This window comes from Ailuropoda melanoleuca, chromosome 8, assembly GCF_002007445.2.
Source record: "Ailuropoda melanoleuca isolate Jingjing chromosome 8, ASM200744v2, whole genome shotgun sequence".
Lineage (NCBI taxonomy): Eukaryota > Metazoa > Chordata > Mammalia > Carnivora > Ursidae > Ailuropoda > Ailuropoda melanoleuca.
In genome coordinates, this window is record NC_048225.1 from 25,371,267 (window position 1) to 25,397,303 (window position 26,037).

A 26,037-nucleotide genomic window follows, 5' to 3' on the forward strand; every position below is an offset into this window, starting at 1 on the left:
AAAAAAAAAAAAAAAAAAGAGAGAGAGAGAGGAGAGGGATGTTATCTTCTGACATGACAGTCCAAGCCGTTGGGACTCTAGATTATTATTTATTAATAATGTCACTTTTCCCTTTCCATATTTAATGTTACAATTTTCCTTGGCCTCTTTCATTCTATAATTGTTAACTCTTCTAGTGAGAACCTTACTTCTTAAACATCAGTACAGATGCTTTTTCTTACAATTTTTATAAAATGGTTTCAAATTGCATTGTCACTGGTGTAAGTAACATAAAAACTACTAATCGTTGATTTTTTAAATCATTTTAATATGCTGCACATTTGGATTATTTTATATTTTTTGTTTGATTTCATGGCTTGTTTTCTTTTCCTGTTTGCTTTAACTGTGGTTTTTATATGTAAAACATTTCCTTAATTGAAATACACAATATTGCAAAACATACACTCAGAAGATTTCACTCTTATCCAAAACTTCTTCAACCCACTTTCTTTAGGTAACTATTTTCATTAGTGTCTGAACTCATCTTCCAATTTACTTCTGCAAATATAAGTATGTGTATGTATATAAGTACGTTTTTACATAGATACCCATTAAAATAGTCTTATTTTTTTCTTATTTTTGAAAGACTTTATTTATTTATTTAAGATAGAGTGAGAGAGAGAGAGAGAGAGCACAGGAGTAGGGGGGAGGGGCAGAGGGACAGGGAGACTTCCCGCTGAGCAGGTGCGATGGGGGGGCTCCATCCCAGGATATTGGTGAAGCATTGGTCCTTCAAAGAGGTACAGGACCATCTGCAGTCCCCTTATGTCTTTTCCCTCTTGCAGTAGGACACATTCTGCTCCATGTTTAACATGCAAGGATTAAGCAACGAACATGGGCTGTTGCTGTTTTGGCTGAGAACCTTGCAGGATTTTCACATGAAGGTAGCTGGTTTCTTCCATTGAGGGTAAAGGAAGTGTTTCTGCAATTCAGGAACAGCCAGATGGAAGAGATGCATGAAGACAAGATACGTGGGAAGGCAGGTGCGGCGATGAGCTCTGGGTGTTATATGCAACGAATCACTGAGCACCACATTCAAAACTACTGATTACTATACGCTGGCTAACGGAACATAAGAAAAAGATATGTGGGAAGGGGGCAGAGCTTCCGTACTCTTGGGTATGCTGTTTCCAGCACCTCCATGTGTTCACCAACCCAGAAACTCAGTCGTGCCGTTTGAGCACTGTTTGATCAATACCACTCCAGCACTACGTGCTTGTCACTGAGTTAAGAGATTTACGACATGGTTTCATGGAATTCTCACAACAGTCTTGCAAAGTAGATACTGTTATCCATTTCACAGAGACTCTGAGAGGTTAAGGCACGAGAATGCACAGGGGATAAGAGGTGGCCCCAGGATTTACCTCCAGTTAGCTAGAGTCCTCTGAGAGTTTGAATACTACCCATTCCCCTGCTACCCAAAAGTTCGCCTTATGCCACTTTGCTTTGACAAAAGACCTGCACTGGTACTTGTTTTTGCTAACTGAGAGAAATCTGAAGAGAGTTTTCATTTTTACAAAACAGTATTGCTTCTTCACTTTACCCTGTTTGAGTTTATGAAAGGTTTCCTGGAAACTCCACTTTCCGCGAGCAGGGAAAGCCGGCACGTTGAATGCAAATAAAGTACTTATCACGATGAAATACTTAGTAAAAAGCTCAGGGCCTGGAGCATAGCCAGTACACAGCAACTGGTAATTGTTGTCTACTCAGAATTTGAAGCTCACTGGGGGCAGGGATTAATCATTGCGTGTCCATCTTTCTAAGTCTCCGGGTGCACGTGCGGAGCAGAGCGGTGGCGTAAACGCTTACCAGGCCCTGACCGACAGTGACTTCAGAAGTTAGAATACCAGGGGAGAAGGAGCAACGTAACCTGCGCTCCGCGCTGCTCAAGGCATGCGGCGTGGACATGTTTGGGGACGGTCCACAGCTCGGCTTTCCCAGAGGAGCCCGTCCGGCTGGGCTGAGGTTCTCAGGCTCTCCTGAGGGTGAAAGAGCCTGGGAAAAGCCACGACGAGGAACAGGAAGGTCATTGCCAGCTGTAAAAGTTCTAGGATTTGGTTTCCAGAGAAAAAGGAGAGGATAGAGGTTAACTGAGTTTTCAGACCTCAAAGTAACCAAGGGGAATTTTCTAATTCTCGTAAAAGGCCACTAGTTGTGGTGAGTCAAGGAAGCGGTAAAGAAGCAGGGGAGAGGCAAGTGTTCAACACCCCTTTTCAGGGGAAATGTCCAAAAACGATTCTGGCTTAATCTTACCCAATCCTTGTAGAAAACAACTATGGTCACTCAGGGAACAAACATGTCACATTTGGACCCAGCATCTTCCAGCATTGGTGGCAGCTACCCTCCCCCGGTCACAGGGCCAACCTCTCCCACTGCACTTCCCTCTTCCCACGGGGCATGCCTAGGTCCAGCTCCCAGCCCCGTCCAGTCCAGTCCAGTCCAGTCCAGTCCAGTCCAGGCTGCCCCTATCCTGTTTGGTCCACTTTTCAGCCGAGGAAGCCACCTCAGGAGACGTCCCTAGCTGTTTGCCAGATCCTTCCTAGGTCAAACTCCATGTTTGTCATTGCGTATGTGGACAAGTCAAGCCAGAAAACCTGGGTAAGCTTGAACCCCCGTACCCGAGCAAGGGAGGAGTGAGAGCCACATCCCAGACCAGCTCAGGGACAGAGGCAGCCCACCAAGAAAGGATCGATTTGCCTTTGTTAATGGGCCTCCTCTTGTCTTGAAATGCTAACAGCTAGAGGGAGTTAAAAGGATTTCTGAAAGGTTTATTTTGGGGTGGGTTTGAAAGCTCCCCTCTCTTGCTCTGTTTTTCTTTTTAGACAGCTTTGCACAAGGGGCAAGGCTCCTGCCAAAAGGCCTCGTAATGCCCCTCTTTGGGGACTGAATTTATCCACTCAGCTGTCCCTTGTAAATTTATTCCTGTGTGAGATTTTTCCCAAACCATTCATTCCTCCGCTTAGCTCAGGCAGCTGGAATGCAGGAAAAAAAATACATTTTTTCTTTTTCTTTTCTTTCTTTCTTTCTTTTTTTTCTTTTTTCTTTTTTCTTTTTTCAAGAATGTGCCTTTTGTATGCCGGAGGGGCTGGGCTGAAAAGAAAACAAACATGTGAGCCCATGCACCTACACACGGGGCTACCAACAGCACCATGGAAGCCTTCCCAGGAGCTGCCCTGGGTTGGTGGGGGGAGGGGTAGCATAGGGCTCCTGGGATGCCAGCCGATGAGGGTGTCTGCAACGTAGGCCTCTGGTCTTCAGCCTGGGTCACAGCCAGAGAAACACCTCACTGGTTGTTACCATGGCAACATCACAGTTTAACTGGAATGGAAAGCCTTGGTGGTTTAGAGCCAGGAGCTGCTTTCCAGCTGCACGTGTGCACAAAGTGGGTCCGTGGGGAGGAGGAGGAGGGTGTTGGGAAATTTTACTTTATTTTTTCTTGAGTGATTATGGTCTCCGAGGCAGGTGAGGGCTGTAGAAGGAGTTGGGGTGACATACGTGCTTAAAGAATTTGGGTTGCCTTAGGGACAGCGAGAATTTTCCTGCAAGGCACGGTCACTGGGGGGGCCTTCTGTCTTGGGCAAGCGGGGAAAGGTATGTTGGTACGAGCAGGCACGTGAGCTGACTGGCCTGCTTGTCCTCTACACTCCCATGATGTTACTCCTCCGAGGGCAACTAGCACAGAGGGACAGTCGAAAATTTCGCAGCAATGGCAGAAGAGTCAGGACAGGAGTTGGCCCCATTTTCTGGAAAGGACTCATGTGCCATGCAGCAAAGAGTAAGCTCTAAGTACAAAAGATTAGAGGTCCAGGTGTCCTGCGGTGTGACATTCCAGCCATGGTGACAGCGAGGCAGATAAGAACCAGCGCCCCAGCTCTGGGTTCACATCTCTGCTCACAGTATTTTGTGAGGGTTTCTGCCAGCAATGGCTGTGTGGGAGCACAGAGGCTCCTACCCAACCAGGAATCTTGGTTTTCTTTCATGGAAGACAATGTTGAGAATCAATGAGCCTGCAACCATCTTTTTCTGCCTACGGAATATATTCACATTTTTGGTGCGGGTACCACTTCTATCCCTAGAGCACTGGGGCAATATTTGGGGAATCTGAAGTGTGATACTCATTATTCTCACGTTCTCAATGGCCGGCCACCAGTCTGGGAGCCTGAGCTAACTGGCATGGTTGTGGTTTTAGGGAAGGATCTCTTCTGTCTGCTTTATGAACCCCCCCACCTCCCTCATCTGCAGTTGGGTCGATGGTGCCCAACTGACTGTATACCACGCCCAGGAGGAGGCAAAAAAGAAATGGAAGATGCGGCCTCTATCTTTAGGGAGTTGGCGGTCTGATGTACAGTATGGTTAGGAACCATGGGAGGCCCAAGTGAACTGGAGAACAACTCCAGGAGAGGCCAGTGGGGCCTGTGGAAGGCTTCTCAAGCCTCCACGTGTGTAAAAATCAGCTGATTCTCTTGCAAAGTGGCCCATTCCATAAATGCTGCTCTGGGTGTGGCTGAGGTTGACCTTTCTGGCAAGCTCCTAGGGAATGCCAACGCTGCTGATCACGGATGACCCTTTGAGTAGCTGGGGGCTAGAACACTTATCCCGTGGGGCCTGGGAGGGATTCTTGCACTATGGAGAATGAAAGAACATTCTCAGTATAACTCTCCTGCCATTGTGGGCTGGTAGGGATGTGGCTTCTCTTTTGTAAGCCTGTCTGTCCTGGTCTTATCCTCCCACAAACACTAAGTGATTCAAATACCAGTTGGCAATTTCATAGTGCCAGGCCTTGGGATGAGTGAGTTTAAGGGCAACTATAGTTTGCTTCTGGAATTGCAATATCACTTCATGGCTCAGAGTTTAGTACTTGATGTCAGATAGTCCTGGATTTGAATCCTGGCTCTCCTATGTATGTAGCTTTGCAACCTTGGAGAAGTTACTGTGCTCTATAAACTTAACTTTCTCAACTGTGAAGACTCAATGTAATAATGTGTGTGAAGCACCCAATTTTTATTAGCTATTAACATTATTGGCTATGAAATAATCGATATATATCAGAAATTATTAGCTGGAGGCCCACAGCCTGAACCTGCCCTTCCCCTAGATCCAGATGGGTTTTGTTTGGCCCATGCAGTATTTTAAATAACATCGACTTAGTTGCCAACATCTTAAAATTGGGAAATTTCACATAAAAATCGGAATTTGGGGCTTATGTTGAAAAATCATTAGCTCTGACAAACCTGGCACCAATTTCTTGCATGGTAACAGGCAGCTAGCTGCAGGGCTGAGAAGGAGCTGGCGACTTTCCAGGGGGTCTCCACCCGCAGTGCACCATCGGCCCCAGTTCTCTCCTTTGTTTTCTCTTCTCCCGGTGAACATATGCCCTTGGGTCTTCACACCTGTTGGGTCCTTTCTGACTTTAGAATTCTAGTTATTTTGACTCACTGATGGGTAGTAAAGGCTTCTGGAACTCAGCGAGTAAAGGATTACCTTGCCAATAACGTATGCTTATACTGCTTACATGAGACAAGTCTGCTAGCCTCTTCTTTGTGATCCAACAGAGAAGTTGCCTTTATTGCTCTCAGCAATACATCTGGGGCCAGAACCTTCTGGCTCTGGAGTCTCCCTTGCCTGCCACTGGCCACTGGTCATCTCAGTATCATGTCTTCCTTTCTCTCTCTCCAAAGCTGAAAATGCTCGTGACCTTGTGCTTGCAGTTTGGGCATAAGGGTAATGAGCGTCACAAGTTCTTTTGGGTTGGACCCTTGTTTTTTTTGAGTCTCCAGAGCTGCCTGGGTCTAGCACCAAATAACATTGCTCCTTGAGTCAATTCAATAGCGATACTAGGTTATGCCGCTGGCTACCACCCAGAAGCAGCCTGGTGCTTGTGTGGGAAGGGCCATGCCGGGAAGGAGTCTTCTTGTTCCCTCTCTCATTCTACAGGTTTTATTATTTGTGGGCTGGAGGTGGAACTGTAACAGCAGAGAGGAGGTGAAGGCACAGAATGAAGATAAAAACCCTGAGCCTTTCATTCTTTTCTTCACAGGCTCTTCTGTGGACTCAGAACTTCACAGAAGTTCTGTGAAAGCTGCCTTTCCTGTCTGCCTCAGACAGACCGCTGGGGGTAGGGTGCTGGGTATGGGTGTGGGGAAGGGTTCTGGGAGGGGTATGGAGTTTAGGTCTGAGAGGGACCACTTGGTTGTTTCTGTGGTTGGATCCATTTCTTTGACGGGTAGTGAATAACCCTGGGTGAGGCCTGGCTGCTTCCCTTTCCCCAGGCTCCCGCCTCGGGGTAGGGGTTTTCAATACTACTGTAGGCTGTTGGTTATCTGCGCAGTGAGAAAGAGTCAGACGGCTGCCATTGGGAAATGTGACTCCAATGACTGTCTCTATATTTGTCAGATTCTCCGACTCTGAGGACAAATGCTCCATGAATTTTAGTTTTGTAGGTTTATATGGGATGGTGGACGAGAGACTTTGTAAAAGAGCCTGATGCTCCCTGCCATCGCATCTAGAAAGCAGAACAACCAAGCATTTCCAGAAGATTCGAAGAAAATACCATTCATGCAGAGTCACGCTTGCTATTCAAGTTTCCTCAATCAACTTAACAGGGGAGCACGACCTGGCCAAAAGAAAAAAAATAAATAAATTTTAAAAATCACATTTTATTTTCTAGAATTTTGATAGCCTTAAGATAATCCGATTGTGTTCACTGATCTACAAAGAACTCTCTCCTATCAGAGGTTGGGTTTACTTACCCTGTATATCTGGGCATGAGTGGCCTTGTCCTCTCGGAGTGTCCAACTGTTTGGTCTTGTGCAGACAGGCCCTTCAGATGACTGAAGGGGTTGTTGAGCCTACTGGCCTGGAGCTGACCTGTGAAGAGGCTGCCGGGACCCTCTGTATCTCACGCAGACCCTCTGTATCTCACGCAGCCGCAGGCAGCTGGGAAGGGGAGGGCCCCGAACCTGTCTAAGGCCGTGTCCCTGCAGAACGTGCGGTCGTTCACACCAGGTCACGCTGGATGTGGGTAGTTTGCCACCACAAATCTGAACCAGCATCGACTGGAAGCTCTGGAAGTGCAGATCCAGAGTCAGAGCCCTGGAAGTCAGCTGGAGACTACAATTTTAACAAGCACCCCCAGGTGACTCTGAGCTTAAGAACACTAGTCTCACATGTGGGCTTTAAACACTCATGTGAAGAATGTTTCGCATTCCTCAATTTAAAACATTCTATAATAGTATCTCTGCTTAGAGTGGAGAAGTTCCAGGACCTAAATGCCAAGCCCTGGAGGGGACAGGATATGGGCTTCATAATCGTCTCATGCTGTGTCGTACTACACTGGGGTCAGGTGAGTGAGGGCCTCATTACTTGGGACACCTGCTGTGAGGGAGCTTCTATAACCAACTCTGGATGTCCTTCCAGTTAAACTTGAATGGTTTTCTTTAAAGGCTTGACCTGAACACCCCTTGGATGCAGGTGGAACACATTTTCACTTAAAACCATCAAATGTTGGCTCTGAAGGGAATTTAAAGATCTATTCCGGAGCCCCCATTTTTATAAATGAGGAATTCTAGGTTAGAAACAGACCAAAAAAAAAATGCTAGGATGATAAACTCCTGAATCTACACTCAAGGAGCTTCATGGTGAGAGGGGCTTAGGAGGAGAGCAATCAGTATGGAACAAAATCATTCTCAAATTCAGCTGTTGACTGAGCAGAGATGGCCTCCAGTTTCCGAAGAATCCTTTCTAGAAAGGATACATGCCAAGCAAGGACTGTGAAGTTCCCGTCCAACCCAGGCTTCCCTGTCAGCTCAGAGAGAACACCTTGCTTGGCCCCACCCTGCCTGAGCTGGTCCTTTCACCCAGAAATGCGCCAACCTCTGTAAATAGTACCAGTTATGCGCCAAGCTCTATTCTAGGCCCTGGTGTATATCGTTAGCAGGAACAATGGGAGCTCCTTCCACAGAGCTTACTAATTCTGAACTTACTAAATTCTGTGTTTTTAATTCTCCAGTTTCTTGAGTAAAAATTTTGATGCTTGGATTTTTTATTAAAAAATATCACATCTTCATTTTCTCATTCCACAAATATTCACAGGAAACCACACGATGTCAGGCATTCAGTGCACCTCATGGGCCAAGCGTTGGGTGCTGGATATTCAACAGTAAAAAATGCAGACACTGTCCCTCTTTCAAGGAGTTTGCAATTGAAGGTAGAGTGGCAGGAAATCGACAAATAAAGAACAAAGTAATAACCATGAGGAGTAGTTGCAAGATATGATAGAGTGACCTGGGGTGGCGGTGCGTTACCGAGACGGGGGTGGGGGGTGAAGAAAGCTTACTCTAAGGGTTATATTTGAACCAAGGTTTGAATGATAAAAGGAGCGTGTCAGAGAAGAATTAGGGTAGGGAATAACATGTGCAAAGGCCCTGAGCCAGAAGCGAATTTGGTGCTGTTCCAGGAGCAGAGAGGTGAGTACGAGGTAGTAGGTAGGCACTGGACCATCAGGCCTTGCAGGTGGTGGATGGGGTTTTAAGCTATGGAGAGACTTGATATGACTCACGTTTTTAAAAGATGTTCTGCCTGTGTTGAGAAGAACAGACGTGGTGAGATGAGAGGGAGAGCAGGAACACCATTCAGGAGAAGGGCTTGGGCCCCAGGTAGGGGTGCAGGGAGACTTGGTTATAGGCAGGATGTATTCCAGAGGAACAGCTGAAAGGATTTGAAGCTTGAGGGCTTTTTACATGGAAAACCTTTGAGAAGGTATGGAATATGTAAGGGAAGATTAGTAGTTTCTGGAGTCACTTTATCATAAGCTTCAGAAGGGCAAGAAGGGTGTCTATTGTATGCACAACTGTGTACAGCACAGGCTCACAGATAGATGCACCATTAACTGTTGCTGAACGTGTAAAAAAATGAAAGGAATGATGTTCAATGTGGTCTCCCTTTTTTAAGTTTAATTTTTAAAAATGAGATTAAATTAACACACAATAATTAGCATGAAATGAAATACACATAATTTATGCATCCTGTTTGATGAGTTTCTCTGTGGTTTTCTATGGCCATCTTTCCTGGTTCTGCCTTTATGTTTCAGGCCGTTTCTCCTTTACGCCCTTGCCCCAGACTAAAACATGGCCTCTCGAGTCTTGGCAGACCGGGCTTCAACACAATCCCAGTAAGTGGATCAACTCAAGGCATGGAGCGACTGGAGCTCCTCTGCCACTTGTTGTTAAGAGAGTGTCACAATCCGCAGCCGACGTTGCAGTATCTCCCAGTTCCCGCCATGCAGGCCTCCCACGAATGAAGAGATGAAGCCACGTGGAGTTGCTGAATTAGGTGTTAATCCAGCTTGGACTGAAGATGGGGGAAGAGGAAAGGGTTAAATTGGTCTCAAACTGTCTGGACAGAGCAGAAATCTGGGCCAGGTGAAGGGACAAGAGAGGGTAGGTTGAAGAGTAGGTTGGAGCATGCTGGAGAAAAATCACTCAAAATTTGGCAATGGGCAAAAAATAATATACGTCCTGGGGGAGTGAGGAGAAGGACCGCGACACGTATGGTTTTTGACCCTGTGAGACATTAAGCAGTTTAGATTTTGACATAGTGATCTTAGGCTCACTTCTCTTTCTTAAATTGCCTATAAAATTAAAAAATTTCCAGTTGTCATTTGTAGCAGTTTTAATGTCTGTTTTCCTCATTAATTAATGCATTGGATAAACTCTATGACATGTATTCATTTTATATTTGCATGACAGTCATGGAGTTACGTCTTTGAAAATGGTTTCTCTTCTGAAACTGTAGAATTTCCTACCCTGGCCCAGGTCCCTTTTCCCCAAGGGCCCAGAGTAACTCAGGGGGCTGGTGTCCCTAAGGGTCCCATCCTGCCTCCTGGTCAGTTTCCAGGGCAGCCTGGGGGTTGGGACAGTACGCGCATCTGTTCACTGTACGTAAAGGAGGTGTGGAGGGAGGTGGTATTTAAATCGTGGTGCTGGGGATACAAACATACATCATGAACAATCCCCTTCGTTTTCCATCTGCCAAGTTGTTCCAGGGCCCAGGCTGCCAGCTGAGGAGCGGGTGACTCATTGGGAATGGAAACACTTGTACAGTAACTCGCAGCTCCTCTCCACCCCTGATGGGGCTTCAGGGACCCACCAACTCGGCACTTTCTTTTGCCCCCTTTTGATGTATCAATGGGAACCTGGAGTTTACCTTCCTAAGGGTTTCCTGAAACATTATCCATCCAGACCTTGCCAAGTGGCCAGGTGGGACAGAAGGAAAACAAAGGTGGCTCTTGAAGACTCAGGAGCTGGTCTTAAACCCTGACGCTCCTGGTGTGAACAGGTCTGAGGGGACGGCCAGGTCGAGGTGAAGCAGGAAAAGGCTGTGGCTTGTCAGGAAAGGAGCAAGAGTCGAATTCTATATTAGCAGTTGACTGACCTTGGGCAGACTGTGAATACATAATTGCCTGGTAAAGTGGCTTAGAAACGCAGTGTCTGTGAACGTGGCAGATGGTCGGGAAGAGGAGTCAACCTACATCTGGCAGAGCCACGAGCAGAAGGAGGCAGGAGGTGGGTAGGGAAGGTGCAAGAGCCATACTCTTCTTCTGGTTGGGGTCAGGACCAGGCCAGGCCTAAACCCATCACCAGTGTTTGTGCCCCATCTGGCACATTCTTGCTTTGCCTCAGTTTGCTCTGTCAGGGTAGTAATGATAGCTCAACTTTTGTTCCAGGTAAAATGGTAAGTGCTTCATATATGTAGCTTGCCTAGTCTTCACAAACACCTTATGCAGTAGCTATTATTCTCATCACACAGAAGAACAGAGAGGTAAAGCAGTTTGCCCAAGGTCACACAGCCGGCCAGGGGCAGAGATGGGACTCAAACCCTAGTCTGTTTGGCTCCCAAGCACCTTATTACTATGTTACACTTGCCCCGCAGGTAAGGCTGGGAATCCAGTTGTGGAAAAATGGTAATAATAGGATAGAGGAACTGCCAAGCTCTTCCCTCTGGCAAGATTGATTTTTCAGTGAGACTGCGAGCTTAATGAGCGTGAAAGCTCAGGCCTTACACTGCTTTATGTGCCCTCAGGCCCCAGAAGTGCTAAGCATGCAGGGAGAGGACAAAAAGCAATATTATTGCTGTGAACTTTCATTAGGATGTATAGAGTTCTGTTATGTGTTTGGAAAGAATCCATCATCTCAAGAGGCTCTATAATGCTCAAAACAGCTTTAGAAATTCTCTTTGGAAATTGCTTTCTGAGCCTCAGGCACATAAATACATTTTTATACATATCTTCAATCATGGCAAGCCTTAGTCCTGTGAGGCTAGCTCTGAATGCTAGAGAAATCCAAAGGCAATTCAGAGCCAAATTTGGTGAAGGAGGTGAATTATCAATTTCAAATTTTCAGTTTTGTTTAAAAACAAGCTGGCGTTAGTGTAAAGCAACAAGGCTGACGGTATCGAAGAGCTTGCAAACCCATGCGGAAGATGTTTCTGCGGCAGGGGAATTTTAACAAGCTTTTGAGCAAAAGCGCTGCTTCTGGGTCCCTGGCTACCTAGCCAGCCTCATCTCAAGCTGCTTTCCCGCTCACTTTCTCCGTCTCTGTCACCAGGCTCCCTTTCAATTTCTTGAGACACAATGTGTATTACCTGTCTCAGGCCTTCATGCACATTATTTTCTCACCTCTTTTTGCCCAGCGCATCTGTCCAGCCCAAGCGTAGGTGCCATTTCCACAGCGTGACCCTCTCACCCACGATTCCCTCCTGATCTTTTCCTTTGACCTTGTAATGATAGATTCCAGGACGCTTCTACTGGCAGAACACCCCGGCTCCAACCCCATCCCCCATCCCGCAAGATTTTTGTTTTGCTCACCACTGGGCCCCCAGGATATATGGTATCGTTTGGGCACTCAACAAATATATTTGAAAGAATAAGTCAACAGGGGCTTCCAAGTCGCCAGCTGCCAAAGGGCTTCTCTACCCCTCTCCAACTCCCCCACCACCTTGTCTGCTGACCTGCTTCCTCTTCTGTCTCTTCTGGGCTTCTCAGAAGCTTCTGCCCTTGGCCCCCCCTCAGCCCACTTTATTTGGTTCCCCTTCCTCTTCTGGCTTCTTAGTAGGCACTCTTCAGGTTCTGCTTTTAGCACTTTTTCTTTTCATGCTGGCTTTTATCTTCAGCCCTGCCTCTCTGTAGAGCTCCAGCCTATTTCCAACTCCCCAACTCTGGGCACCTGAAACCCATTTCAAGGACCAGATCCACTTTTCCCCTCTGGCTCCTCTTCCTGTGCTTTTTCTCTGGAATGTTTTAAAAATCTGTCCAGTCTCCTAAAAAGAACCTGCAAGGTGATCTTCACCTCCTTCTCTTCTCCTTCCATGTTTGATTCTGCTTTGGAATGTCATTTGCATCTTTAATTTTCTATTCATTCTAATGAGAAAATTCCAAGGTAGACCCTCATTATTAATCATTTCTCAGGTGGACAATTCAAACAGCTTCAGGGGCACCTGGGTGACTCAGTCAGTTGGGCGTCCAACTCTTGATTTCGGCTCAGGTCATGATCTCTGGGTTGCAAGATTGAGCCCTGCCTGCATTGAACCCCATGCTCAGCATGGAGTCTGCTTGAGATTCCCTCTCCCCCTCTCCTTCTGCCCCCATCCCTCACATGCTCTCTCTCTTAGATAAATAAATCTTAAAATAATAATAATAATAAAAATAAAACAGCTTCACAACTTGCCCCCACCCCGAGGCAGCTGCCAAGCTTCCCCCCAGGCTTACAATTCATCCCTCAAACAGTTGTCTGACGTAATGACCCTCCATTGTCTAAAGAATACAGCCCACAAGCTGGTGTTACCTACCACTACCTCCTTCACTATTCTTAGTCCAGTTGTTTTCAAAGCACAGCCCCTGGATCAACTGTAGGTCAACATCACCTGGAAGCTCGTTAGAAACACAAATTCTTGGGCTGCACCCCAGACCTACTGAGTCAGAAACTCCAGAGAGAGGGGCAGCAATTCCTGATTTAATCAGTCCTCTGGGTGATCTGATGCGCTCTGAGGGTGAGAAACACCGCTCCAGCGGTATCAGACTTAGCGTTTATCTCTGAAGATTACAACTATTGTTGTGCCCTTATGACTCTGCTCATGCTTTTTCATCTGAGTGGAATGACTTGCCTTCTTCACACTCCAACCCCTACATCCCATGCTCCATGATTTTTCCACCTGCCAGATTCCTATTCATTATTCCAGGTCCTGCCCGAAACTTACTTCTCCATGAAATATTTCCTGCTTCTTCCAATCAGAATGAATCACTCTCAACTGTGAGTTTTCACTGGGGCTGCTCCTTGGCTATTGAGCTGGGTTTGATTTTGCCTCATTGATTGTTTGTCTTCTCCTCTTGACTGTGAGCTCCCTGAGGACAGTTTCTAAGATGTTTTTTATCCCAGTGTCCACAGCCTCCCATATAATAAGCATTTTCTGAATTGACTTGGTTCAATGTACTATTTCATATACATTGGTAGGAAAGGGTGAGGTTTATCTTGGATAAAGAATCAGGCCAGAGACATACAGCATCCCACCCCTTTAAGAAATCAATGTCCCAACGTAGGTGCTCTGTGGCTCTTCTCCAGCAATTTGCGTCACCCAAAGTTGGGTAGCTTAATCTTGGAGACATACCTCGAATGACTAGAAACCTCGATTTCTCAAAAGATAGGATGTTTGAAGAGAACAGAACAGAGAGCAGATAATCAGAAAGGTGATGATAGGAAAGACTCAGGACTCCGAACCTGCCCATCCAAGCTAACAAAGGAAGCAGACTGCCCCCCTACCCCCAAACCCTCAATAAAGAAAAGAAACAAAGGTCTGTAACTTGCTGATCTGTTGGCACTGGTCAGATATGGCAAAACATTTTTAGTTATGAAGCCATTAGTTAACACTGATTCTTTTTCTTTTTCCTCTGCCTGTTATGAACTGAATTGTGTCCCCTAAAAATCCATATGTCGAAGCCCTAACCCTCGATATTACTGTATTTGGGGCCCCAATTCAATAGAACTGGTGTCCTTATTAGAAGAGGAAGAGACACCAGGGGTGTGGGTGCACGGAGAGAAACCACAGGAAGACACAACAAAAAGACAGCCACCTACAAGCCCAGGAAAGAGATGTCAGAAGAAACCCACCCTGCTGGCACCTTTATCTTGGACTTCCAATGGCCAGACCTGCGAGAGCACACGTTTCTGTTGTTTTAGCCACCAGTCTGTGCTATTGTGTTATGACAGCCCGAGCCAATACCCCGCTGCTTTCATTTTCTTCTCCACCCTTTTCTTTTCCCTACTCTTACATTCCTTACCTGCTGGATTTCCAGCTTCCATTATTTTCTTTGCTTTGTTTCTTTGTAAAAACAGCAACAAAAATGACAAAAGAACATAAACTAGTTTGGAGACTGTGGTTTAGAATACTATCAAGTAGCTCAGAATCGGAAAACTGGAAGTTTGAGTTTCCATGGTAACAAATCTTCCAAATGAAATCATGTTTCCCAAGCTTGTGTTCCATTAGAGCTTTTAAAATATATGTATATATATATATATGCTCACAATTACATCTTATTTTGGTGAGTCTTATGGGCCCACCCTTCCTGATACGATTCTGGCTTTCCCTCAGTTCTAATATGACTAGAGACTAAATGACTAAAGAATTTAGATGAATTCAACCCTTCCTAACTCAAATTAGGGGCGTAATTCCCATCCTGCCTCTCATGTTCCCCCTCCACCCAAGAACTTCAGTCCCAGGAAATAATCTCAGAAGGGAAATCCTATTTCAGAGATCTCTGGAATAGATACTGCTTGTTACATAAATTGGAAAAATATGAGGATATATGCAATAAAAGTAGAAATATTTTAGAATGAAGAGAGATACAACCTAAGTGAAATCCAATTTCATTTCAGCCAGTTGCCAACTTTAGTCTGGTGTGTGCTAGGGCTAGAAATTATACACTGGCCTACTAGAATAACTGAGTGGGGAAACAATGACAATAATTAAAAATTTTTTCATATTACCTTACAGTTTTATCACTTATAGATAAAACTACAAATTGATAGTATTGTAATTAATAATATTGATTCAGTTTTATAGATGAGGGAAAGGAAGATTAGAGAAGATATGGGATTCACTCAGCATCACACATAATCATTAAATGTAACAACCAGGATATGAACATCCGAGTGTAATACATCTTCCAGTGGTATCTGTAAGGATTTTGACTTCAAATATTTCTTCCTAAGTCCTCACTTGCCTTCTGGGATACCAATTGCACATATGTTAGACTCTTTGCATTCTGCATGTCTCTATACTCTGTTTATCCTTCTTCCATCTGCCCCTCAATATTTTTTTTCCTATTCACATGTCTTCAAGTGACTTGTGCTATGTCCTATCTGCTGTTAAATACATCTAATGGGTCTTACTTTCAGATATTGCAGTTCTAGAATGTTCACTTGTATTTTTAAATAAATGCCTGTTCTGTGTGGAAATTCTTCATTCTTCATCCATCTTTTTGTCTACCATTTTCTCTATTAAAAAAAGCATATATATATATATATATAAAATAGTTACTTTCAAGGTCCTTCTCTGCTAACTCTAACCTCTGGATATTTTGTGGATCTGCTTTAGGGTCAGTTTTTTTTCTCTTGATTATTGGTCCCATTCTCCTACCTCTCTCATGTCTCATTACTTACGGTTGTTTGCAAGACATAATGTATAAAAGAACCATAAAGACTGAAAATGATATTTTCCCTGAGAAAGGGTTTGCCCTTTCCTCAGCTGGACAGTGGAAAGGGCTGATCACCTCAGTGCCTCGAGAAAGTAAACTGGGCCATGGCTGTTTGCAGCCGGACTTTGTTCTACCTGGTTGCTGTCTCCTGCCTCCAGTGGGGTTTTGTCTCCTATGAAATGTGAGACTGAGGGAGGTTTCACTGCATTCCTGGACGTGCCCCTTTCTGGGCAAAGTCCCCTTGAACTTTGGCTTGAGATGCTGTTGTATCTCTGTCACATCTGCCCTGAAAGTTGAGGTCATCAGCCTCCACATCATCCAGATTCAAAATCTGCCAAACACTGGCTATGGTGGTAAGACCCTCCCACTAGGGAACGTTGAAGCTAGGTAGAGATTTCACTCTTCCTTGCTGACTCAGCCCCACCCCCCCAGTCTCCCATGTCACCCCAAATGCAATAACTGTCCTGTGGGGAAAACCCAGCCGTGGGACTAGGACTCCTTTAAATTCTGTTCTTTTTACAAGGCTGCAGGGTGGGGAGAGTGGGGGGAGGCTCCCCTGATTTCTCTTCCCCTCTGCAGTCTAAGCCCAATCCTTAGGCAGGGCCTCAGCAAATGCCCCCCACCCCCGGCCCCCAGGGGAAGAAAACTGCCAGCAACCTCAATTCATTTTCCATGTGCTCTTCCCCTCTGGAACTTCCTTCTTCTAGTTCTCTTTGCCTCTATGGTTCTCCACACTGGTTTTAAAAATATGATTTTGTGATAAGTCTTTATTTTCCCTAGCTGTTGCAGTGGGAGGAATTCCTGCTAAATTCTACTCGGAAGCGAAAGTCTAAAAACTGACTATTAATCTATTTTTTCATCAATGAGATCACACTGAGTCATATTGTTTTGCCAATATTTTATTATGAAAAATGTCAAGACTCCAGTAAAGTTGAAGGAAGTTTATAATGAGCAATCCACACATTCAGTGGTGTGTTGGTAAACTCTCTCACTAGGTGAGAAAAAAAAAAGTTCTGATTTGTGTGGCTTGCTGATTTCTGTGGTACAGATCTTCCCGCCATGGCCAATTTCAAGCTACCAATGTGAGTTGGGGGAGAGCTGTGCAAAATCAGCTCTGTGAGCCTACATGAGCCAGCTCAGAAACACCACTTCATAGAACCATCACCTAGATTCTACCACTAACATTTCATTTATTTGTTTTATCAGATGTGTATCCATTCCTGTGTCCATCATCAATTCATTTTTTATAAATTTCAGAGGTAAGTATAATTTCCTCTAAACACATAGTGACAGGAGTTTAGTATTTGTTTATGGTATTTTCTTTTGATGTAAAATGCGTTCTTAGTCTTATTTGTACATTTGCTAAGTTTTGACAAATTCATACATCTGTGTAATCCAGCCTCTATCAAGATATAAAAGAATACGTTTTCCACAGAAATTTTTCTCAAAGTTTGGCCAACTGAAACTTTCAACTTTTCCTGACATGAACTCTCATTCAACCAGGACACTTTCATTATGGTTGATTGATTGATCATTGCACCCTAAATGCATGTCTTTATATTGGTTCCATTTTATACTCACCAGGATACATAATAAGACAGTTGCATTATAATACATAACTTTGACAGTAGATGTACCAGAAAAGCCTGAAAGCTTTAGTAACCACAGTGTATACCCTCATCGAATCATGACAAAAAAGCATCACAAAACTCAAGCACACACGAAGTCTATAGTCCCCAGGATGGACAAGCTGCCTCATATTCCATCCCTTCAGACTTCCTTTAGCTCCAGCTCCCGCACTAAATATATGTGAATCATTCTGCTAATAGTCCCGTGACATCATGTGGTCTCAAGGAACAAGCCTTTTCTACCCACCACCCCTGGCTGTTCCTGACCACACTTCATTTGGCAATATGTGCACTTGGCTTTCACCTGTCATAACTCAAGGACAAATATCAGTCAACAGTGAAAAACAACATCCAGAAAAACACTCAGCACAAAAAGGGAGAAAACAATCATTTGCCTTCAATTATGAGGAAGGATATTTTAGACTCAAGTTGTGAGAAATATTGGACAGTACTTCAAATTCTAAACCACAAATCCATGTTCCAGATCAAAAAGGCAGGTTGGAGAAGAGCAAATAGAAATCCCTTGCCTAAAGTTCCCAAATAGAAAATGTTTTTAAAAGTAATTTTATATATCTGTGATATTAACCATGACAGTGATTAGTATATGATGGCTGCCTTTTGTTATCTGGGAACTGTTAAAATCATAATATCTTACTCATGTGACGTGGTTTATAAAGTTTTTGTTTTGGTCACCTCACTTGTCAGACCCAGTAAGAATGGGTGGAAGTTACAAGAAGGCAGATTTCTTTAACCATTAGAGCCATGTAACAATAAGATGGGTTATTGCTAGAGGCTTCCAGATTTCATGACTTCATGACCACATGACTCTCCAATGACCATATTTTCCCAAACTTAATTTGGGTCATTTTTTTTTTCCAAGTAAAAATTTGATATCCAGAGAGAGTAGAATGTTCAGGAGTTTGCTGCTATTATTCAGCTCATTAAATAGACAGACATTTATATAGTTTCTACCAGCCTTGTTTTACACATCTACATAGTTATGCTTTGTAGAATAATAATTTACTTAATCATGTCCCTACTATTATTTATGGTGTTGCACAATTATGGTGTTTCTAATTTTTCCATATGACAAGTATTTCCACAATGAATAGACCATAGCACAGGAACCTTTCTCTGTATGTTGGGTTATTATTTAAGCATAGTTTGCATTGGAGGAGATAATGCTAAGTGAAATAAGTCAAGCAGAGAAAGACAATTATCATATGGTTTCTCTCATCTATGGAACATAAAAACTAGGATGATCGGTAGGGGAAGAAAGGGATAAAGAAAGGGGGGGTTAATCAGAAGGGGGAATGAAGCATGAGAGACTATGGACTCTGAGAAACAAACTGAGGACTTCAGAGGGGAGGAGGGTGGGGGAATGGGATAGACTGGTGATGAGTAGTAAGGAGGGCACGTATTGCGTGGTGCACGGGGTGTTATATGCAACTAATGAATCATCGAACTTTACATGAAAAAAAATAAAAATAAATTTTAAAAAATTATTTAAGCATAGTTTGAAGGGCATAAACCTTTTTTTTTTTTTTAAAGATTTTACTTATTTATTTGACACAGAGAGACAGCCAACGAGAGAGGGAACACAAGCAGGGGGAGTGGGAGAGGAAGAAGCAGGCTCATAGCGGAGGAGCCTGATGTGGGGCTCGATCCCATAACCCCGGGATCACACCCTGAGGGGAAGGCAGACGCTTAACTGCTGTGCTACCCAGGCGCCCCAGGCATAAACCTTTTTAATACCAATGAACAACATAATAAAATCCTCTACCAAAAAGTTTGTACTGATTTACAGACCTATAAAAAATGTATCAGAGTGCCCATTTCAGTGCACTTTTATCGACACCGAGTGATAGTAGTATACTGAACACTGAAGATTTGAGTAGTCCCCGAGGATCCAGGTTGGGTATTACCAAACCAACTTTGGAGGCTCTGATAAAAGAGGCTCTAATTAGTAGGTGTAGCTGAATAAACTTTAAGTTTCCATCTAAACGTCTAGGATTATATTTCCAATCCATTTTAATTATGACATAGCTAGTTATACCATGACTGGTTTTACAATAAACATGTTCAAAAATATACAGTACTACTCCCTTTATTCACAGGGGATATGTTCCAAGACCCTCAGTAGATTCCTGAAACCATGAGAGTACTGAACACTATATGTTCTGTTTTTTCCTATACATACACTTTTTATGATACAATTTAATTTATAAATCAGGCAGAGTAAGAAATTAATGATAATTAATAATAAAATAGGACATATACTGTAATAAAAGTTATCTGAATGTGGCCTCTCTCTTCTTTCAAAATATCTTGTACTGTACCCACCCATTTTCATGTGATGTTGTGAGATGATAAAATACCTATATGATGAGACGAAATGAGGCGAGTGACATGGGCATTGTCACATTGTATGAGGTTACTTCTGACCTTCTGACAGTGCTTCAGAAGGAGGGTTATCTGCTTTCAGACTGTGGTTGACTGAAGGTGACTGAAACTGAAAATAAATGGAGGCTACTGTATATGAAAAGCTTCAATGGCACAGCTGTTCCATATGACATATTGGCATAGTCTTGTTTTTCAGGATTTTTGAAGCCCAAGGTGGGCATGCTTGCAAATTAATTCACTTAGGATGCAAGTTTTTGTATTGTTTAGTTATATGCATGTGTGTGTGTGTGTGTGTAAACTTATATAAGCAAAATATAGATTATACTTGAATGTTAGCCAGCTCAGACTGCCATAACAAAATATCTTAGAATGGGTGGCTTAAACAACAGACACTTATTTCTCACAGTTCTGGAGGCTTAAAGTTTGAGATCAGGGTGCCAGCATGGTCAGATTCTGGTGAGACTTCTCTTCCTGGGTTATAGAGGGCTATCTTCTCACTGTGTCCTCACTGAGAGAGAGAGAGGGAGAGAGGGCGAGAGAGAGAGAGAGAGAGAGGGAGAGAGAGAGATCTTTCTCTTCTTGTAAGTCCCTATTGGATTAAGGCCCACACTTTTCACCTCATTTAAACTTAATTACATCTTAAAAGACCCCACCTCTAGATATAGTCACATTGGGGGTTAGGGCTTCCATCTATGAATTTGTGGGGGCACATAATTCAATCGATAGCAATATGTATTTCTAATAGACATGTGTTATTGAGATAATGTTTGAGCAATACTAAAATAGATGTTTTAAAAAGTATAAGTCATCAAATTGATCTTGTTTTCAGTCTTGAGCTTTCGTCTCAGCAGTCTTTCCATGACCTCTTGTGAAATCTCTCTGTAGGTTATTAGGTGAGATGAGATTCTAACTCTCCAAATAAAAGAGATAAGCAGTGCCAAAATTCTCTAAGGAGCTGACTTCAGACCTTATCCCCTTCAGATTAAAGATCAATGCTAAGACCCTGTTGTGGTTCTGTACTGCTGCACAAATCATGTCAAAATCGAGTGGTTAAAAACAACAATAATCATTTTATTATCTGTTACGGTTTCTGTGGCTCAGGAATTTGGGAAGGACTTGGCTGGGTAATTCTGGCTTGGGGTCACTCATATGGTTGTAATCAGATGGTAGTTGAAACTGGAACAGGGGAGAGAGTGTGACTAGAGCAGCTGGAGCCTGGCCAGGCATTTCTCTCTCTGCGTATAGTCTCAGGGCCTCTCCATGTGGTCTTTCTACATGGGCTAGTTTGTGCTTCCTCACAGCATGGTGGCCTCGGGGCAGTCGGATCACTTGCATGGTGGCTCAGTGTTCTAGCACAGTGTTCCAACTCACAAGGCAGAAGCTGCTCTTCGCCATCTATGACTTAGTCTCTGAGGTCATGCAAAGTCACTTCCTCAGCATTCTAGTGGTTAAAAGTGAGACACATAACCACCCAGATTCAAGGGAAGGAAAATTAGACTCCGCCATTTACTGGGAGGGTGGCAAAGTTCTAGAAGAGAAAATGGGATGAGAGTTACTGTTGCATCCATCTTTGCAAAGTACCGCCTGTCACAAACCCCTTTATAGAATATCCAGATCTGATAAATAAATGCTTTCCACTAAATTCTCTATGAATAGTCCCAATCCTGAAATGTTATGTCCAGTTCTGGGCACTTATTTTAATTGGGATGCATAGAAGAATGTGGAAGCTCATTCTATGAGGAATGGTCATGGGAACTAGCTTTATTTTTCCCAAATAAGAGATGTTAGGGGAGATATGATCACGATCATAGCACATCTGAAGGACGGTCATGAGAGAAAGGGAACAGGCTTGGTGTGGGTTGTTCCAGAAGGATGAATGAATACAGGATTTTTCAAAGAACTTGAATATCTCAAAGAAGAAATTTAGAAGCTTCTTGTCTGAATTACCTCTATCTGTTATATATTCTGTATGTAATTTTTTTAAAGTGTCTTTTGGTCAGAAACAAAAAAGTTTCAAACCATTAGACTTGGTCAAATAAATGAGTGTTGTAATGGCAAAACCGGGTGTCTACTTCAAAAATAAATTAGGCTATGACTTTCAGAATGGGAGTGCCCATATCCCAGGGAGTACAGGTACTGTGCTAGTGAGTACTGAAAGCCATAGGATAAATAGAGTGCAATATTCACATGCATTTTAAATTAAAAGCTTGAAGAGAATCTCCCAGTTGCAGCTAGCTAATCAGGGTAAGCCCACTATATTCCCACGGATACTGTGTAAAAACGTTTGTACTGACACAGTTAAGGGCAGATTGAAGAGCGAGACTGCCTGAGTTCAAATCCTGGCTCTGTAACTTGCTAGTATGTAACCCGGGGCAACTCAACTTCTTTGCACCTTAGTTTCCTCATCTTTGAAACGGAGTAATAGTGATTCCTACCTTACAGAGTGATTGTAAAGATGAAATGAAATGATTTAAGTACTTAGAGTAGTGCTCGACATAAATATCACCAAAGTGCTGATGAAATAAATAAAAATATGAGAAATATGAAGGGACCTACCCAGGAAGGTCAATACAGGCACACTTAGACACTGTGATCATGAACAGAAGCCGGAAATCATACATGCTGAAGAGATTGCTTTTGGGGTGGTGGTCCATAACCTACCCTCCCAAAAGGAATTCTAAAAAATTCAGACTAAAGCCAAGGTCACCCAATTGCTGAGTGGTTTTTGATGGTCTAAGCCAGAGGTCAGCAAACCTTTTTTGCCAAGGGCAAAATGGTGAATACGTTTTTTAAAGATTTCATTTATTTATTTGAGAGACAGAGAGAGTGAGCAAGTGCATGAGTGGGGGAGGGGCAGAGAGAGAGAAGAACAAATAGACTCCCTGTTGAGCATAAGCTGACTTGGGGCTCGATTCCAGAACCCTCAGATTATAACCTAAGCCAAAATCAAGAGCCGGAAGCTTAACCAACGGAGCCACCCAGGTGCCCCCAAATGGTAAATATTTTAAAATTTGCAGGTCATAGGATCTTTGTCACAACAATTCAACTTTGCCATTGCAGCATGAGTTTAATGAAGGGTCAGGCCAGATTTGGCCTATGATCCATATCCATGGTTTACTGACCCTAGTCTAGATCATGCTGGCCCTCGGCAAGGGAGCTGGAAATAGAATGATTTTTGATGGGAATTTTTGATGGCCACTACAAGGCCACCTCTCTTCCTGGGGCGAACTCGCTCTGACTTTGAACAGGTCATCTATGTCTGACTCGGACATTCGGAGCCATGCATCCACAGATGCATATGAGGAACAGCAGTACACAAATCATTCATTCTCATCACTCTGTGTTCCATTATTTTATTGCAAAGTCTTGGAAAGAGAGCTGAGGCTTTTATTTTCCTTCAGACCAGCTCCAAAACCCAGAACAATGCTGTCCATTCTGTGGATGGTCAGTGAGCCCTTGCTGACTGTCTTTATTTCTTCACCTGCAATAAGATCTCCCCAGGCCCACATGGAAACCTAAAAGTTCATGAGGGACTAATTTAGTGAGACTCTTCCAGGGGAAGTTTAGTCCCCATGAGAGATGATTACACACTGATGGAATTTTTGCACACTGGATGGAAAAATGATCTTTGCTTTTTGGCTGTGTCATAGTAATAAGTGGGAGACTGATTATTTCTAAGAGTGCAGCTCTTCCCAGCACTGATAAGAATGGAACGCAGGCTACCATGGAGATTCAGGTCACTAATTAGTCCCAGAAGCTTCTATGCCTTGAATCACTGTTGTATTAATTATGCATCAAATTAGAATGTTTGCAAAGGCCTAGTGCCAACTGTGCTGCAGAACCGGGTGACGGCATGGAGAGATCAAGGAGTGTCCCTCCCAGCACACTGCAGGGACCAGCGGGTGAAACCCAAGGCCTGAGTGTGCAATGACCCTGCCTGATCTCTGACCCAGCTGTTTGCAGCCTCCTGCCAGAGAGCTTGTTATTGGCAGCGTTGACAAAGCCAGGAGAGGGAGAGAATGATGGCCGCCCCTCAGGTGGGCCCTCTGAGTTCTGGTGCAGTCACGTTCATCTGTGAAAAGACAGAAAACAATCAACTGGACATTTTATTTCCACATTAATGAAAAAGATATTGCCAGGTGTTTACAAACATGGAGATAACATGTCTGGACTGTTGTCTGACTTATAGGTATTTTTAAATTGAGTTATAATTGACTTAGAACATTATATTAATTTCAGGTGTACAACATAATGGTTTGCTATTTGTATACGCTGCAAAATGATTGCAATCTGTTAGTTACCATACATATCATCTCCATACAGTTAAAATTTTTTTTTCTTGTGATGAGAACTTTTAAGAATTACTCTCTTAGCAACTTTCAGATATGCAACGCAACATTATTGACAACAGTCACCATACTGCGCGTCATGTCCCCATGAATTATTTATTTTATAACGGGAAGTTTGTACCCCTTCACCCATTTTGCCCACTCCCCAACTCCCTTCCCCTCTGGCAACCACCAATCTGTTCCCTGTATCTATGAATTTTCTTTGTTTGTCTTATGAGTGCAATCATACAATATTTGTCTTTCTCTGTCTGACTTACCTCACTTAGCGTGGTATTCTCAAGGCCCATCCTAGTGTATCTCAGCCTTTTGGTCAATATCAAGTGTAGCATGTCAAGGCCCATCCTTGTTGTCATAAATGGCAAGATTTCATTCTTTTTTATGGCTGAGTGGTATTCCATTGTATATATCTATAGACTATATCTTCTTTATCCATTTATTCATCTATAAATACTTCAGTTATTTCCATAACTTGGCTGTTAAAAATTATGCTGAAATGAACATAGGGGTACATTGCATATATCTTTTTGAACTAGTGTTTTTGTTTTCCTCAAATAAATACCCAGAAGTGGAATTGGTGGATCATTTTTAAGTTTTTGAGAAACCTTTATAATGTTTTCCATAGTGGCTGCACCAATTTATATTCCCATCAACCAAAATGAAACCCTAGAAAGGGTTCGCTTTTCTCCACATGCTTGCCAACATGTGTTATGTCTTATCTTTTCAATACTAGGCATTTGACTGGTTGAGGTGATATCTCCTTGTGGATTTGCATTTCCCTGATGATTAGTAAGGCTGAGCATTATTCATGCATCTTTGGCCATCTGTATGTCTTTCTTGGAAAAATGTTCATTCAGCACCTCCACCCATTTTTAAATTGAATTGTTTGCTTGTTATTGAGTTGTATGAGTTCTTTATATATTTGAGATATTAATCCCTTATCGGATATATTATTTGCAAATACTTTCGCACATTCAGTAGACTGACTTCACTTTGTTGATGGCTTCCTTTGCTGTGCAACAATTTTTTAGTTTGATGTAGTCTCACTTGTTTATTTTTTACTTTGTTGAATTTGCTTTTGGGGTCCACTCAAATAGTCATCTGCCAAGATTGATGTCAAGGAACTCACTGCCTGTGTTTTCTTCTAGGATTTTTATGGTTTCAAGTCTTACATTCAAGTCCTTAATCCATTTTGAGTTAACTTTTGTGTCTGGGGTAAGACAGTAGTCTACTTTCATTCTTTTACATGTGGCTGTCTAGTTTTCCAAGCAGCATTTATTGAAAAGACAGTTCTTTCTCCATTATATATTCTTGCTTCCTTTGCTGTAAATTAATTGACCATATATGCATGGGGCTATTTCTGGGCTCTCTAGTCTGTTCCACTGATTTATAGGTCTGTTTTTATGCCAATACCATACTGTTTTGATTTACAGCTTTATAATATAGTTTGAAATCAGGGAGTGTGACACCTCCAGCTTTGTGCTTCTTTCTCAAGATTGTTTTGGCTATTCAGGATCTTTTGTGGTCCTGTACAAATTTTAGGATTGTTTGTTCTATTTCTGTGAAAAATACCATTGGACTTTTGATAAGGATTGCCCTCACTTTATAGATTGCTTTGGGTAATATGGACATTTCAACAATATTAATTCTTGCAATCCACATGCTTGAAAATGTCTTTCCATTTATTTGTATTTTCTTCTATTTCTTTCATCAATGTTTTACAGTTTTCAGTGCACAGTTCTTTAACTTTCTTAAGTTTATTCCTAGGTATTTTATTATTTTTGATGCAATTGTAAATGGGATGATTTTTATGTTACTTTCTGGCAGTTAATTGTTAGCGTATAGAAACACAACAGATTTTTATGTTGATTTTGTA

The 26,037-nt window shown here is 43.0% G+C and overlaps 1 long non-coding RNA gene across 1 annotated transcript in view; it reads left to right on the plus strand.

Moving 5' to 3' along the window:
* The first annotated feature begins 2,482 nt into the window (after positions 1–2,482).
* Positions 2,483–26,037, plus strand: part of LOC117803343 — a 61,067-nt gene continuing 37,512 nt past the window's right edge. Inside the window, exon 1 of the long non-coding RNA XR_004627100.1 lies at positions 2,483–2,637. This is a non-coding gene — a long non-coding RNA (uncharacterized LOC117803343). The remainder of the gene's footprint in view (positions 2,638–26,037) is intronic.